Raw genomic sequence first — 16,328 nt, 5'->3', positions numbered from 1 at the left:
GAAGACGATTTTTGGGTAAGTACCGCTCCGGCTCCAGAGGAGGAGGCGTCAACTTCCAGGAAGAATTGCTTGTTGCCGTCCGGGCGATGCAGCACTGGGGCGGAAGAGAAAGCCTGTTTTAAGGAAAGAAAGGCTTCCTCTGCTTCGGGCGGCTATTCTCTGGGATTAGTGCCCTTACGGGTGAGAGCAGAGATAGGGGCAGTCCGGGAAGTGAAGTGCGGTATGAAGAGGCGGTAGTAGTTGGCGAAGCCCAGGAACCGCTGAATAGCCTTCAACCCCTCTGGTCGAGGCCACTTCTCGATGGCAAACAGTTTCTCAGGATCCATTCGTAGGCCGGTCTGAGAAATTATGTAGCCCAAAAACGGAAGCGAGGTCTGCTCAAAGAGGCACTTCTCATATTTAGCGTAGAGGTGGTTCTGCCTGAGCCTGAGCAGAACCTGACGAACATCCCTCCGGTGTGTGGGGAGATCCGGAGAGAAGACCAAGATGTCGTCCAGGTACACCACTACGCAGGAGTAGAGAAGGTCCCGGAAGATGTCATTGACCAACTCTTGAAAGACGGCGGGAGTGTTACAGAGACCAAAGGGCATTACCAGGTATTCATAGTGGCCGTCCCGGGTGTTGAATGCCGTCTTCCATTCATCCCCCTGACGGATACGGACCAGGTTATACGCCCCACGGAGGTCCAGCTTGGTGAAGATTCTAGCCCCCCTCAGACGGTCAAATAATTCCGGAATGAGCGGAAGGGGGTATTTATTCTTCACCGTGATCTGGTTAAGGCCTCTATAGTCTATACAGGGACGGAGTGAGCTGTCCTTCTTTTTGACGAAGAAGAAGCCTGCTCCCGCCGGGGAAGTAGATTTCCAGATGAATCTCAGGGCCAGATTCTCCTCAATATATTCTGACATGGATCGGGTCTCAGCAGCGGACAAAGGGTAAATGCGCCCACGGGGAGGAGTAGCGCCGGGCATCAGGTCGATTGGGCAGTCGTATGGTCTATGAGGGGGTAATGTCTCTGCCTCCTTTTTATTAAAGACGTCCGCATACGACCAATAAGGAGCCGGAAGACCAGGTAGATTGGCTGGAGTAGGAGAAGGACGGACAGGATGGACGGGAACTAAACAAGTCTTATGGCAGTCCTGTCCCCAGCGAAGGACTTCTCCGGTCTGCCAATCAAGCACGGGTGCATGTCTCTGAAGCCAAGGTAGGCCTAGTAAGAGGGCGTGAGAGAGTCCAGGCAGAACATGAAAGAAGATGCTCTCAGAGTGCAGCATTCCCACCTGCAGGGTTATGGATTCGGTGATGAGTTGGATGGGATGTGGTAAGAGGCCCCCATCCACGGCAGCGACAGATAAGGGTACAGCTAGAGGTTTGGTGGGAATGCGGTATTTCTCTACCAGAGACTGAGAAATGAGATTTCCAGCAGCTCCAGAGTCAAGTTGGGCTAGTTCGAAATAACGGTTCTCCCTGCAGATGATAGAGACCGACAGCAACAGAGATGGAGAGGGTTTACTCTTGTCTAGGACGACCTCTCTGAGCGATCCTAGACACAGGCGTTTCCTGACCTCTCCGGGCAGGAACGGATCCGGTGCTCCTTACTGCCACAGTAGAAGCAGCTCCCCTCGGCACGGCGTAACTCTTGACGGGTTTTGACCATCTTGGTCTGGTCGACCTGCATAGGCTCGGGTGAGTGCGCCTGGGGAGTAGCGGGAGAAGTGACAGGTTTCTGAAAGGTAGGGGCTAGACGTGGAAACCTCCTCTCACGGGTGACCTCTTTGGCGCGTTCCTGGAACCGGATGTCAATCCGGGTGGCAAGAGTTATTAAGTCGTCGAGAGTGGTAGGTATGTCCCGACCGGCGAGTTCATCTTTAATACGGCCGGACAGACCTTCCCAAAAGACAGACACCAGGGCGTCATTATCCCAGGCCAGCTCCGAAGCAAGGGTACGGAACCGTATGGCATATTGGCCCACGGTGAGATTTCCTTGATGGAGGCGTAGCAGAGATAATGCGGATGAGGTCTTCCGTCCGGGTTCGTCGAAGACTTTCCGGAAAGCCGTGAGAAAGGCTGGCAGGTTGGACACCAGGGGGTCTCCTCTCTCCCATAGAGGATTTAGCCAAGCCAGTGTCTCCCCCGTGAGATGGGACATGATGAAGGCTACTTTGGCCCGGTCGGAGATAAAGTGGTGGGACAGGAGGTCAAAGTGCAGGGTGCACTGGTTTATGAAGCCCCGAGCTTGAGCGGGGTCGCCTCTGAAGCGAGGAGGTGCAGAAAGCCAGGGTCCGGGGTAGGATGCCATGGTATTGGTGGGCAGCGGCGCTGCCGGGCTGCGAGTCATGACACTAGCGGTGGTTGCTGGTGGAGCAGTCAGAGTGTCCAGGCGAGAGTTGACATTCCGCAGATGACTCAGGATGGACTCCTGTTGGGACCTCTGACGGGACAGTTTATGACATAGGTCCGAGAGCGAGGGAGCTTGGGTGCCACCGGGTTCCATGGCCCGAGCAAACTGTAACGGGTCTGGGAGGCGGAACCTCTGAGCAACTTATACAAGGGGGCGGTCCTTGTAAGGAAGCGGGTGGCTCCCAGGGAAGACGGGCAGGTAGTCACGGCAAGTGACAGGGACAGTCTCTGGGTAGAAGGGCAGGTAGTCACGGCAAGTGACAGGGACATTCTCTGGGTAGAAGGGCAGGCAGTCACAGCAAGTAACAGGGACAGTGTCTGGGTAGACTAGCAGACAGGTAGCAGGTGGACGCTCCCAGGTGAGCGGGCAAAAGTCTCTGGACGGGCAGGTGGTCACAGCAAGTGACGGCAGAGCCTCCAGGTAGGCTAGCAGGCAGGTAGCAGGTGAGCGCTCCCAGGTGAGCGGGCAAGAGTCTCTGGACTGGCAAGTGGTCACGGCAAGTGACGGTAGAGCCTCCAGGTAGGCTAGCAGGCAGGTAGCAGGTGAGCGCTCCCAGGTGAGCGGGCAGGCTGGTCCATAGACAGACTGACAGGTGTATCAGTCGGATATCAGGCAGGTATCAAGCAGGAATCTGGCAGGTGACTGGCAGGTAACAGGCAGGAATCTGGCAGGTGACTGGCAGGTAACAAGCAGGAATCTGGCAGGTGACTGGCAGGTAACTGGTAACGGGACCTGAGGGCTGAAGCAGAGTGAAGGCTTTGCAACAACATTGCTCGGGCACCTCCATTTTGGAGGAGGTGCCTCATATATGGTGAGGTCCTCCGGCCATTGGCCGGGGACTCCTTAGGACGGCGCGCGCGGCCCCTTTAAGAGCGGGAGGAGGACACCGGGCACGGAGCGGAGAGGTGAGGGGAACAGCGTTCCTGCCTAACAGGAGGCAGGGACGCCGACGCTACATAAGCATATAATTATACATTTTATTTCCTCTGCCCAAGTGCATTACCTTACATTACCTTACATTTATCCCCATTAAAGCTCATTTGCCATTTATCAGCCCAAGCTTCTAGTTTACATAGATCCTCCTGTAATATAAAATTGTCCTCCTCTGTATTGATTACCCTGCAGAGTTTATTGTCATCTGCAAATATTGAAATACTACTCTGTATGCCCTCTACAAGGTCATTAATAAACCCTCCAGGATTTTACCCACAGTAGAGGTTAAGCTTACTGGCCTATAATTTCCAAGTTCAGTTTTTGTCCCCTTTTTGAATATTGGCACCACATTTGCTATACGCCAGTCCTGTGGTACAGACCCTGTTATTATGGAATCTTTAAAGATTAAAAATAATGGTCTATCTATGACGTTACTTAATTCCTGCAGTACTCGCGGGTGTATCCCATCCCGGCCAGGGGATTTGTCAACTTTAGTGATTTTTAGACACTGCCATACTTCCTGCTGGGTTAAGCAAGTGACATTTAATGGAGAATTTTTGTCATCACTGATCATGTTTTCTGTCATGCGATTTTCTTGTGTAAATACTGTTGAAAAAAAATCATTTAGCATATCGGCTTCTTCCTCATCCTCATCCACCATTTCACCCAGACTATTTTTAAGGGGGCCAACACTATCATTTTTTAGTTCCTTACTATTTATGTAGTTAAAGAATATTTTGGGATTATTTTTACTTTCTCTGGCCATGAGTCTCTCGGTCTCAATCTTTGCAGCCTTGATTTGTTTTTTTCAGAATTTATTTAATTTTATGTATTTATTTAATGCCTCATCACTACCTACTTGCTTTAGTTTTCTAAATGCTTTCTTTTTGTCACTTATTGCGCTCCTTACAGCTCTATTTAGCCATAGTGGTTTCCTCCTATTTCTAGCATGTTTATTCCCATAGGGTATATATTATGCACAGGTCCTATTCAGGATGCTAATAAATGTCTCCCATTTGCTTTGTGTAGTTTTATGTCTCAGGATATCGTCCCAGTTTATTGCACTAAGATCATCTCTCAACCGTTGGAAATTTGCCTTCCTGAAGTTTAGTGTCCTTGTAACCCCTCTACTACACATCTTATTAAAGGATACATGAAAACGTATTATTTTGTGATCACTATTACCCAAGTGACCCCCAACTCGGATATTTGATATGCGGTCTGGCCTGTTGGTTAATATTAGGCCTAGCAGTGCTCCCCTTCTTGTTGGGTCCTGAACCAGTTGTGAAAGGTAATTGTCTCTCTCATAGTTGTCAAAAACCTATTACCTTTGCTGGATCTACAGGTTTCTGTCCCCCAATGTATTTCAGGGTAGTTGAAGTCCCCCATAATAATGACTTCTCCTTGAGTCGCTGCTTCATCTATTTGCTTTATGAGGATATTCTCCGCTGCTTCCATTATTTTTGGAGACTTATAACAAACCCCTACGAGTAATTTATTATTTTTTCCCCCTCCCCTTATCTCCACCCACAGGGACTCTACATTTTCATTAGATTCGCATATACGCAAGATGGGTTTTAAGGATGATTTTACATATCACACAATATTTAAATATACCCCCTCCCCTGCATGTCACAGGGCCCTGTGAGGTGCAGTTTAGAGCTGTACATCCCGCGCATTCGCAGTGCTCCTATAGCTGAAGGTGCTTTTTTTTCTCCCTGCGCTATTTTACTTGCCTGCTCCAGTGCGCAGGCGCCGGGAGTCACTGTAACTTCCGCTCCAGTGACCTCCGGCGTGCGCAACAATGAGCTTTGGTCCCCACTTCCTCCCGGATAGCAGGATGCCGGGAGGAGGTCGAAGTCGGGACCAAACCTCATTGTCACCATTTTCAGAGAACTTTAGCGTCTCCATTTTTTGTAATCTGTGGCTGGGTCAGGGTTTATTTTTTTGTGCGCCGAGCTGACATTTTTATCGATATCATTTTGGGGGATAGATACAATGTATTGATTGCCTGTTATTGTGTTTTACTGCAATGCTGCGGAGGTTAAAAAATGCGTATTTCTGGCTTGTCGATTTTTTTTTCTTGTTACGCTGTTTACTCATCTGATTATATTACTTTATATGTGGTTAGATCGGACATTTCTAAACGTAGTGATAGCAAATATGTGTACATTTTTTTAATTGTTTTATTTTGAATAGGGCAAAAAGGGGGTGATTTGAACTTGTGTTTTTATTTTTTTAAAGCTTTTTTTTTTTGTTTGACTTTTTACTGGTTTCAATAGTTACTTTAGGAGACTTGAAGCTGCAATCATCCGATCGCCTGTTATACATATAGCAGGGCTTCAGCCTTTCTAATATCTAATCTGTATGTTTTCCCTTACAGTTTCATTCCATTGCTTCTCGTGTTTCCATGTGCAATCCTGGTATGCACTGTTATGAACTGCTACAAGCACTAAGGAAAGATAGGAAAACTGTCCCTACAATAGGACTAAGCTGGTTCCCTACGATGCAGCGGGGGACCTGTTCCTTGTGAACAGACCCGCCTAAGTCCTCGGCTAGTCTGAACGCAGACCTATAGACATAAGGGAGGGATCCCTACAAGAACTAAGGACTGGGATATAGTTGGACACCTCCTAGCAGAAATTGTAGCAGAGCAAAGACAAACAAACAAAAAGTACTAGTGGTCCAAAGACCAAGCAATCTACAGAGTTAGGTACAAGGCACCTGGCTAGCTTAAGAGTAAATGTAACACTGAAGCCCAGCAAGGCCAGAAGGGCGGAGCTGGATTATATAGGCAGAAAGTCATGTGACCAACAAAATAGAAAAAGAACTAACAGGAGGGTTCTAACATGCATGGTCCCGTCATCCCCAATCCTGGTATGCATGGACCCCCCTATCCTGGTATACATGGCCCCCCATCAGAGCACACATGAAAAAAATAAACACTTCTACTCACCTTCCTTCCCTCTGCTCCAGCGCTGTATCCTGTTCTGCCAACAGCTCACCTCAGCATCTGAGCAGAGCATGACGTCACTGCCATGAGCCCTCAGACACTGAGGTGAGCTGTGGGAATATTCACTCCTCTCCAAGCCAGGACTATGGGCGTGGACAGGAATGAATATGCATTTCTTTAATAGCGCGCACTGTCAGCAGAGGCTGCAGCTCCTGCCGTGGCTCAGCGATCCTGTGTGCCACCTACTAAAGAGAATGAATATTCACTCTTCTCCACGCCCATGGGAGTGGAGAAGAGTGAATATTTCTACTCTCTAATAGCGGGCACACAGGATAGCCGAGCCGCAGCAGGAAGCCGGAGGCTGCGGCTACAGTGTACGCTATTAAAGAAAATGAATATTCACTCATCTCCACTCCCATAGGTGTGGAGAAGAGTGAATATTCATCTCCTTTAGCAGCGGGCACACGTGGTAGCTGCAGCAGCCGGCCACTGCCTGTGCACCGCTCCTCCACCGCAACAATACACATATATATATATATATATATATATATATATATATATATATATATATATATATATATATATATATATATATATATATATACACACATATATACATATATATACACACACACAGTACAGACCAAAAGTTTCGACACACCTTCTCATTTAAAGATTTTTCTGTATTTTCATGACTATGAAAATTGTACATTCACACTGAAGGCATCAAAACTATGAACTAACACGTGTGGAAATATATACTTAACAAAAAAGTGTGAAACAGCTGAAAATATGTCTTATATTCTAGGTTCTTCAAAGTAGCCACCTTTTCCTTTGATGACTGCTTTGCACACTCTTGGCATTCTCTTGAAGAGCTTCAAGAGGTAGTCATCAGAAATGCTTTTCACTTCACAGGTGTGCCCTGTCAGGTTTAATAAGTGGGATTTCTTGCCTTATAAATGGGGTTGGGACCATCAGTTGTGTTGTGCAGAAGTCTGGTGGATACACAGCTGATAGTCCTACTGAATAGACTGTTAGAATTTGAATTATGGCAAGAAAAAAGCAGCTAAGTAAAGAAAAACGAGTGGCCATCATTACTTTAAGAAATGAAGGTCAGTCAGTGCGAAAAATTGGGAAAACTTAGAAAGTGTCCCCAAGTGCAGTTGCAAAAACCATCAAGCGCTACAAAGAAACTCGCTCTCATGAGGACCGTCCCAGGAAAGGAAGACCAAGAGTCACCTCAGCTTCTGAGGATAAGTTTATCCGAGTCACCAGCCTCAGAAATCGCAGGTTAACAGCAGCTCAGATTAGAGACCAGGTCAATGCCACACAGAGTTCTAGCAGCAGACACATCTCTTCAACAACTGTTAAGAGGAGACTTTGTGCAGCAGGCCTTCATGGTAAAATAGCTGCTAGGAAACCACTGCTAAGGACAGGCAACAAGCAGAAGAGACTTGTTTGGGCTAAAGAACACAAGGAATGGACATTAGACCAGTGGAAATATGTGCTTTGGTCTGATGAGTCCAAATTTGAGATATTTGGTTCCAACCACCGTGTCTTTGTGCGACGCAGAAAAGGTGAACGGATGGACTCTACATGCCTGGTTCCCACCGTGAAGCATGGAGGAGGAGGTGTGATGGTGCTTTGCTGGTGACACTGTTGGGGATTTATTCAAAATTGAAGGCATACTGAACTAGCATGGCTACCACAGCATCTTGCAGGGGCATGCTATACCATCCGGTTTGCGTTTAGTTGGACCATCATTTATTTTCCAACAGGACAATGACCCCAAACACACCTCCAGGCTGTGTAAGGGTTATTTAACCAAGAAGGAGAGTGACGGGGTGCTACGCCAGATGACCTGGCCTCCACAGTCACCAGACCTGAACCCAATCGAGATGGTTTGGGGTGAGCTGGACCGCAGAGTGAAGGCAAAAGGACCAACAAGTGCTAAGCATCTCTGGGAACTCCTTCAAGATTGTTGGAAGGGCAGACCTGTGAAGTGAAGACCATTTCCGGTGACTACCTCTTGAAGCTCATCAAGAGAATGTCAAGAGTGTGCAAAGCAGTAATCAAAGCAAAAGGTGGCTACTTTGAAGAACCTAGAATATAAGACATATTTTCAGTTGTTTCACACTTTTTTGTTAAGTATATATTTCCACATGTGTTAATTCATAGTTTTCATGCCTTCAGTGTGAATGTACAATTTTCAAAGTCATGAAAATACAGAAAAATCTTTAAATGAGAAGGTGTGTCCAAACTTTTGGTCTGTACTGTATACATATGGGTTTTTTTTACATAAAAAAACTTAACAAAAAAGTGCACGACCTGACCGATAAAAACTGTCAAGCAAGTTAGAACTCCGTAAAAAAAAATCCTATGCTTTTTCACCAACCTGCAGTACAAAAGTTGGAATAAAATGCGATCAAAAAGACAAATGTAAATAAAAATGGTATTACTGAAAACGCAATCTTGTCCCGCAAAAACAAGCTACCATATAGCTCCATCAGTAGAAAAATTTAAAAAAAAGCAATAGCTCTCAGAACACAAGGATGCAAAAATAATTATTTTTTCTATAAAAGTTTTTATTGTGTAAGCAGCAAAACATAAAAAAAATTATATAAATGTATCGCTGTAATCGCACTGACCCGATGAATAAAGCAGCCTTATCAATTTTAACCACATGCGGATCAGCATAAAAAAAAAATCCTGAATGGCTTGTTTTTGTACATTCTGAGTCCCAAAAATCGGAATAGAAAGCGATCAAAACATGTTATGTGCTCAAAAATGTAACCAACAAAAAGGTAAACTCTATCAAATATAGATAAATTATAGCTCTCAAAATATGGCGATGCAAAATTTGTTTTTTTGCAAAACAGAAAGCGTCTTTTAGTGTGTGACAACAGCCAAACATAAAAAACAATATAAATCTGGTATCGCTGTAATCGCACCGACCTGAAGAATAAAATCGTCTAATCACTTATATCGCACAAGGAACGGCCAATTCTTTACCTACTATTGATTTGTTCATTCTGCCTCCCAAAGATCGCAGTAAGGCTCGGCTCACATTTATCCTGTGCTCTCCGCTGAGCACTTACACCGGGGTTTCCGTGTAAATCTCTGAAATACGTGATTCAGACAGAACCTCCGGCAGAAGATTCCCTATAATGAGGCAGATGGAGACACTGTGGATGCTGTCTGGCCTATGATCCGGCAGTGTCAGTTTTTTTAAGTGCGCATATAAGCGCGGTTCGCCACAGTTTTGTGCACTTCTGAAAAGAAGGACAACGCTAAACAGAGGCTAGATGGAGTCCAGATTAACTCTGTTGCCTCGTTATAGTGAATGGATCCCTCGGGTTTCATTTGAATCTAGTCATTCGTAGATTTAGATAGAAACCCCAATGTAAGTAGCATAGAGCACCGGATAAATATGATCCGAAATGTTATATAAAATGACAATAAAAGCTTTAACTTAATCCAAAAAAAGTCTCCCATCTGTCTATGGAAATATAGGGGCCTTCCCTGTAACTGGTAGCACAAAGGCTCTGGAAATGTGCTATGGCTCCTCGCCCCACAGTGTACCTAAACCGCATTTAGTGTCCACATGTTTGTCATTTCTGTAATAATGATAATGACAATGAGAGCCAGCCTAATTTACAGGTGCATGTCTCCAGAAGCAAGAGGTGGGCATAATGTATTGGGCACTACAACAGCAGATTTGCAATTTTTGCTCAGCAACATCCACTGATGCTTTTTTCTGGAAAACACCCATGGAGTCAAAATCATCACTACACCCATAGATAAATTCCCAAAATGAGATCACTTGAGGGGGGTATTCTGCTTTTCTAGCACTTATGGGCTTCTGTATATGGAGTCCGCAAACTATTCTAGGAAAATCTGTGTTCCTGGAAGCAAATAGCACACCGTCATTCCAGAGTCTCGCCTTGTGGCTAAGCAGTACTGTACAGCCACATATGAGATATTTCCATGTTCAGCAGAAATTCCGTGATAAATTTTGGTGCCATTTTTACCCATTTTCCCATGTGAAAATGTAAACTCTGGGGCTAAAACAAAATTTTTGTGCTAAAATGTAAATATTTTTTCTTCAACGCCCAATGGTATAAAATTCTGTGACACACCCATGGTGTCAATATGATCACTGCACCCTTAGATGAATTCATTAACAGGTGTAGTTTGTAACATGGGGTCATTTATGGGGGGTGTTCTGCTGAATGGCACCTCAGGGGCTCTTTCAGTGGGTCATGGCACCCACAAACCATAACAGTAATATCTGCACTATAATAAGGCGCTCCTTCCCTTCTGAACTTTCCACTGTACCACAAAAGTAGTTCTCGTTTACTTGTGGTGTATTGGCGCACTCAGGAGAAATTGCACAAGAAACAGAGGTCCATATTTCCCCATTAACCCTTATAAAAATAAAAAATTGGGGGCTAAAACAACATTTAGTGGTAAAAATGTAATTATTAGTGATGAGCGAGCATGAGGATTCCCTAACAAACAGGCAATCCCGGAATGTGTTTAGGATATGTAACAGCCATAAATCATGCAGACACAGGGACTGCAACATAATATACGAGCACACCAAAGATACTCGGGAAGCACCCGAGCCTGCTCGGTGAAAGGGTTAAAGGAGCACGCTTGCTCATCACTAGTAATTATTCTTTTCTTCACCACCCAATAGTATAAAATTATGTGGGGCACATGTGGTGTCAACATGCTCACTACAACCCTAGATTAATTCAATGGGGGGGTGTAGGTTGTAAAATGAGGTCACTTATGGGGGAAGGGGGGGGTGGGTTTCTGCTGTTCTGGCACCTTAGGGGCTCCGCCAATGTGACATGGCACTCTCAAACCATTCTAGCAAAATCTGAACTCCAATATGGCGCTTCTGAGCTTTGCACTGTGCCTCAAAAGTAGTTAAGGCCACATATGGGGTATCAGTGTGCTCAGAAGAAATTGCCCAACAAATTGTATAGTAACAGGCATTGCTCCTGTTACCCTTTTGAAAATGAAAAATTTGGGGCAAAACTAACATTTTTGTGGGAAAAATTTATTTTTTAATTTTCACAGCTCAACATTATAACATTCTGTGAAGCACCTGTGGGTTTATTGTGCTCACCACACCTCTAAATAAGTTCCTTGAGGGGTGTGGTTTCCCAAAATGGGAACACTTGTGGAGGTTTTCCACTGTTTAGGCACATCAGAAGCTCTGCAAATGCAACATGGCATCCACTAACTATTCCAGCCAATTTTGCGCTCTAAAAGTCAAACTGTGCTCCCTTCCGAGCCCTGCCATGCGCTCAAACAGTAGTTTTCCCCCTCATATGGGGTATCAGTGTACTCAGGAGAAATTGCACAACACATTTTGGGGTTTATTTTCTCCTGTTATCCTTGTGAAAATAAAAAAAATGGGGCTAAAGTAACATTTTTGAGAAAAAAAAAAAAGCACCTGAAGGGTTAATAAACCCCTTGAATGTGATTTTGAGCACTTAGAGGGGTGCAATTTTTGAATATTTTCTGTCACATAAGTCCCTCAAAGTTTCTTCAAATGCGATGAGGTCCCTAAAAAAATAGTTTGTAAATTTTGTTGGAAAAATGAGAAATTGATCAACTTTTAACCCTTTTTACTTCTTAACAAAAACATTATGTTTCAAAAATGATGCAGATATAAACTAGACATGTGGTAAATGTTATGTATTAACTATTTTGTGTGATAACTATCTGGTTTAAGGTCATAAAAGTTTGAAAATTTCAAAATTTTCTAAATTTTCCGATATTTTCACAAAGAAATGCAAGTCATGTCGAACAAATTTTATCACTATCATGAAGTACAATATGTCACGAAAAAACAATCTCAGAATCAGGGGGATCCATTGAAGCATTCCAGAGTTATTACCCCATAAAACGACACTGGTCAGAATTAAAAAAAAAAATTGGCTTAGTCATGAAGGTGAAAACAGGCTGGGCGGTGAAGGGGTTAAAGGCAGTTCACTTTTACCAAACTGTTTTACTGGTCTTATCGTACTTTGAAGAACTACTAAATTAGAAATTAGTATTAGAAATGCAGAATGGTTACTTAGTTTGCCATTAACATTGTTGTCAAAACCGGATAGCAGCTAACCCACCGAAACAGCATCACTCTGGTCAATGGCTGAGTCTGGTATTGCAGCTCAGCCTCTTCACCTGAGAGGTCGTGCTGAAATACCTGATATAACATATGGAAAACACTGGCGATGTCTCCAGCATGAAAAATGATGCATAGACTAACCTGAAACTAACCAGAGACTCAGAATAACCTGTCATATTGATAGATAATTTATTCAAAAGATTAATAAAATACAAACCACATTCATATAATACAGAAATGTATATAGGAAATAATCAAAAGATGCTAAAAAAAAAAAAAAAAAAATCACAAATCTTATTAAGGCAGATACATCAGAACACACATTTATACAATGAATCACTTAAAATCAAAAGATGCACAGAGGTGGATAAAGCACCCTCAATTCCACATTAGGAGTGGCATAAGGCACTGCCAGCAGTTGGTAAAGGGGCTGTCTTTATGAAAAATAGAGTCCAGCCTCTATACTCCAGAATTCAGTTATTGCTGGAGAAGCCACATCTGGCAGGCTTCCCCTACAGGGGGAATGTAGTACTACAAGGCATGTACAGGCCTGGTCTGACGGGTTTTCCATTATTATTATATGAGGTGAGGACAGAGCAAGAACCCCTACTCTGACATCTATATGCTCCAATAGAGCACATGAGTTATCTTCAGAAGACAACCCTCTTAAATATATTTGTGCAAAGTACCCATGAAATAGCAATAGCCCAGCATTGTATTAAACTGGGCTGTGGAGTCTGAGTCGTGGAGTTGGTGTCCATTTTGGTGGAGTCGGTAAAAAATGAATCAACTCCAAAAATGTAAAATAATTTGGGTACAGTAGTACAATGCAGTATGTGTTGTAAAGGTTTTCAGAAGAATTTGGGAAAGTTATGAAATGTCCTATAAATGTTTGTTCTAGTCCTGAGCTAAGGGTCTAGGCTTTTAGCTGAGATGAATCTGTGCTGCACTTTATGTACACGCTCAGTAGTGAGGCCGGGCTGTGGAGTCAGGAATCAGGGAAATTGAGGAGTCGGAGGTTAGGCTTACCAACGCCACAGCCCTGGTATTTAATAATACTGGATGCCAGTATATTGGAACAGCAACAACCAAGGTTGCACACAGCCAAATCTTGCTCCTCTATCCCAAGATATTTTCGCTCACCTATACACATATAAATAATCCGTTCTGACTCTCCAGCTTATTGTGGTGAAATATGTAATAATTAGAACATTTTATGTAGACTAAATCTGGAGGTATACTGTAGATAAACTAAAAAAATGATCCAGAGTATAAGCTGGTATGCATGCAACACATTGCGATTCATGTTCACACTGGATGGGCATAGCATTTATACAGCTTCCCATCAGAGGGGTAGCTAGCGGATTGTTTCGGGGGTGGGGAGTACAAAATTTCTGAGTGGGCAACTAACCAGGTAACCCTGATTACAGCTATGGTGGCGCACCCTAATAGTGGATGTAGGAGAACCTCAGCAGATGACTGTGCTGTTACTAAAAAAATCTCTATATAAAACACCAAAGGCTGCTATTACCGCCATATGATGACCATATAGTGGTAGATACCAGTGCTGCAGAACATGTAAGAGATTACAGTACAGTTACAGATAGTGACTTACAGCTGACGTTCTTTGTGGTGGAGTTATTCACTTTTCCATCTGGTCCAGACCGATATGACAAATTCTTCCAGCCACGACTCGTCTGCAGAGATTACAACATAAACATATTTGAATTCTCACATTTCCAGCACCGTCCCTATCTATCCCCAACTGTATGATGACCCCCTAAGTAGCCTCCATACAGTATAATGCACTCCCCATAGGCCTCCATATGGTATGATTAAACCTGTAGTCCTCCACGCAGTATAATGCACTCCCCATTACAAAAAAAAATAAAAATAAAACAATACTCACCTCTCCTCCTTGTTCCCCCCACTGCTCTGGTCTCGGCAGTGAGCGCTCTAAAGCTTTGTCTTCACTGCTCTGCACAGCAGGCGCAATGAAAAGACGTCATCGTCTCCGCTGCGCTGAGACGTCAGACGCAGAGGAAGAATGATAAAGTGTCAGCTCTTTCATCATTGCTTTCAACTGTATTGGAATCCATGATGCCCGGCTCACAGGCCCCACAGCGGCAACGTGGCAGTGCAGGGAGATCATGTCTCCCGGCTCTGCAGGAGAGTTTAACTGTATCGGCGCGTTGTGCTTGCCGATGCAGTTTAAAAGTGGTGCAGTTGCGGGGGGCCCCCTCAGAGTGCGGGGCTCCAGTCCTGCTCTGCCCTTATTCACATTGAGGTTGTTTTTGACACATGGTAAGGTTTTAATATTAGAGGTAGAATAGGACCGTCCCGATTTGGGCACACCTTATCATGGTGGGATGGCTTCTACCCATTTTTTAATCAAAAACACAGTTTACCAAGTACACATTGTTATTTATATATAAAGTTATATGAAAAAGTTTGGGCACCCCTATTAATCTTAAGCTTAATGTTTTCTTAAAATTGGTGTTTTTGCAACAGCTATTTCAGTTTGATATATGTAATAACTGTTGGACACAGTAATGTTTCTGCCTTGAAATGAGGTTTATTGTACTAACAGAAAATGTGCAATCTGCATTCAAACAAAATTTGACAGGTGCATAAGTATGGGCACCCTTATCATTTTCTTGTTTTAAATACTCCTACCTACTTTTTACTGACTTACTAAAGCACTTTTTTTGGTTTTGTAACCTCATTGAGCTTTGAACTTCATAGCCAGGTGTATGCAATCATGAGAAAAGCTACTTAAAGTGGCCACTTGCAAGTTGTTCTCCTGTTTGAATCTCCTCTGAAGAGTGGCATCATGGGCTCCTCAAAACAACTGTCAAATGATCTGAAAACAAAGATTATTCAACATAGCTGTTCAGGGGAAGGATACAAAAAGCTGTCTCAGAGATTTAACCTGTCAGTTTCCACTGTGAGAAACATAGTAAGGAAATGGAAGAACACAGGGACAGTTCTTGTTAAGGCCAGAAGTGGCAGGCCAAGAAAAACATCACAAAGGCAGAGAAGAAGAATGGTGAGATCAGTCAAGGACAATCCTAAGACCACCTCCAGAGAGCTGCAGCATCAACTTGCTGCAGATGGTGTCACTGTCAACTATACAACGCACTTTGCACAAGGAGAAGCTGTATGGGAGAGTGATGCGAAAGAAGCCGTTTCTGCAAGCACGCCACAAACAGAGTCGGCTGAGGTATGCAAAAGCACATTTGGAGAAGCCAATTTCTTTTTGGAAGAAGGTCCTGTGGACTGATGAAACCAAGATTGAGTTGTTTGGTCATACAAAAAGGCGTTATGCATGGCGTCAAAAAAACACAGCATTCCAAGAAAAACACTTGCTACCCACAGTGAAATTTGGTGGAGGTTCCATCATGCTTTGGGGCTGTGTGGCCAATGCCGGCACCGGGAATTTTGTTAAAGTTGAGGGACGCATGGATTCCACTCAGTATCAGCAGATTCTTGACAATAATGTTCAAGAATCAGTGATAAAGTTGAAGTTACGCAGGGGATGGATCTTTCAGCAAGACAATGATCCAAAACACCGCTCCAAATCTACTCAGGCATTCATGCAGAGGAACAATTACAATGTTCTGGAATGGCCATCCCAGTCCCCAGACCTGAATATCATTGAACATCTGTGGGATCATTTGAAGAGGGCTGTCCATGCTCAGCGACCAAACTTAACTGAACTGGAATTGTTTTGTAAAGAGGAATGGTCAAAAATACCTTCATCCAGGATCCAGGAACTCATTAAAAGCTACAGGAAGCGACTAGAGGCTGTTATTTTTGCAAAAGGAGGATCTACTAAATATTAATGTCACTTTTCTGGTGAGGTGCCCATACTTATGCACCTGTCAAATTTT

Source organism: Phyllobates terribilis, unplaced genomic scaffold, assembly GCF_046119375.1.
Source record: "Phyllobates terribilis strain yellow unplaced genomic scaffold, ASM4611937v1 Scaffold_1__5_contigs__length_1240528914, whole genome shotgun sequence".
In the NCBI taxonomy this organism is placed as follows: domain Eukaryota; kingdom Metazoa; phylum Chordata; class Amphibia; order Anura; family Dendrobatidae; genus Phyllobates; species Phyllobates terribilis.
This window is presented reverse-complemented; position numbering follows the sequence as displayed.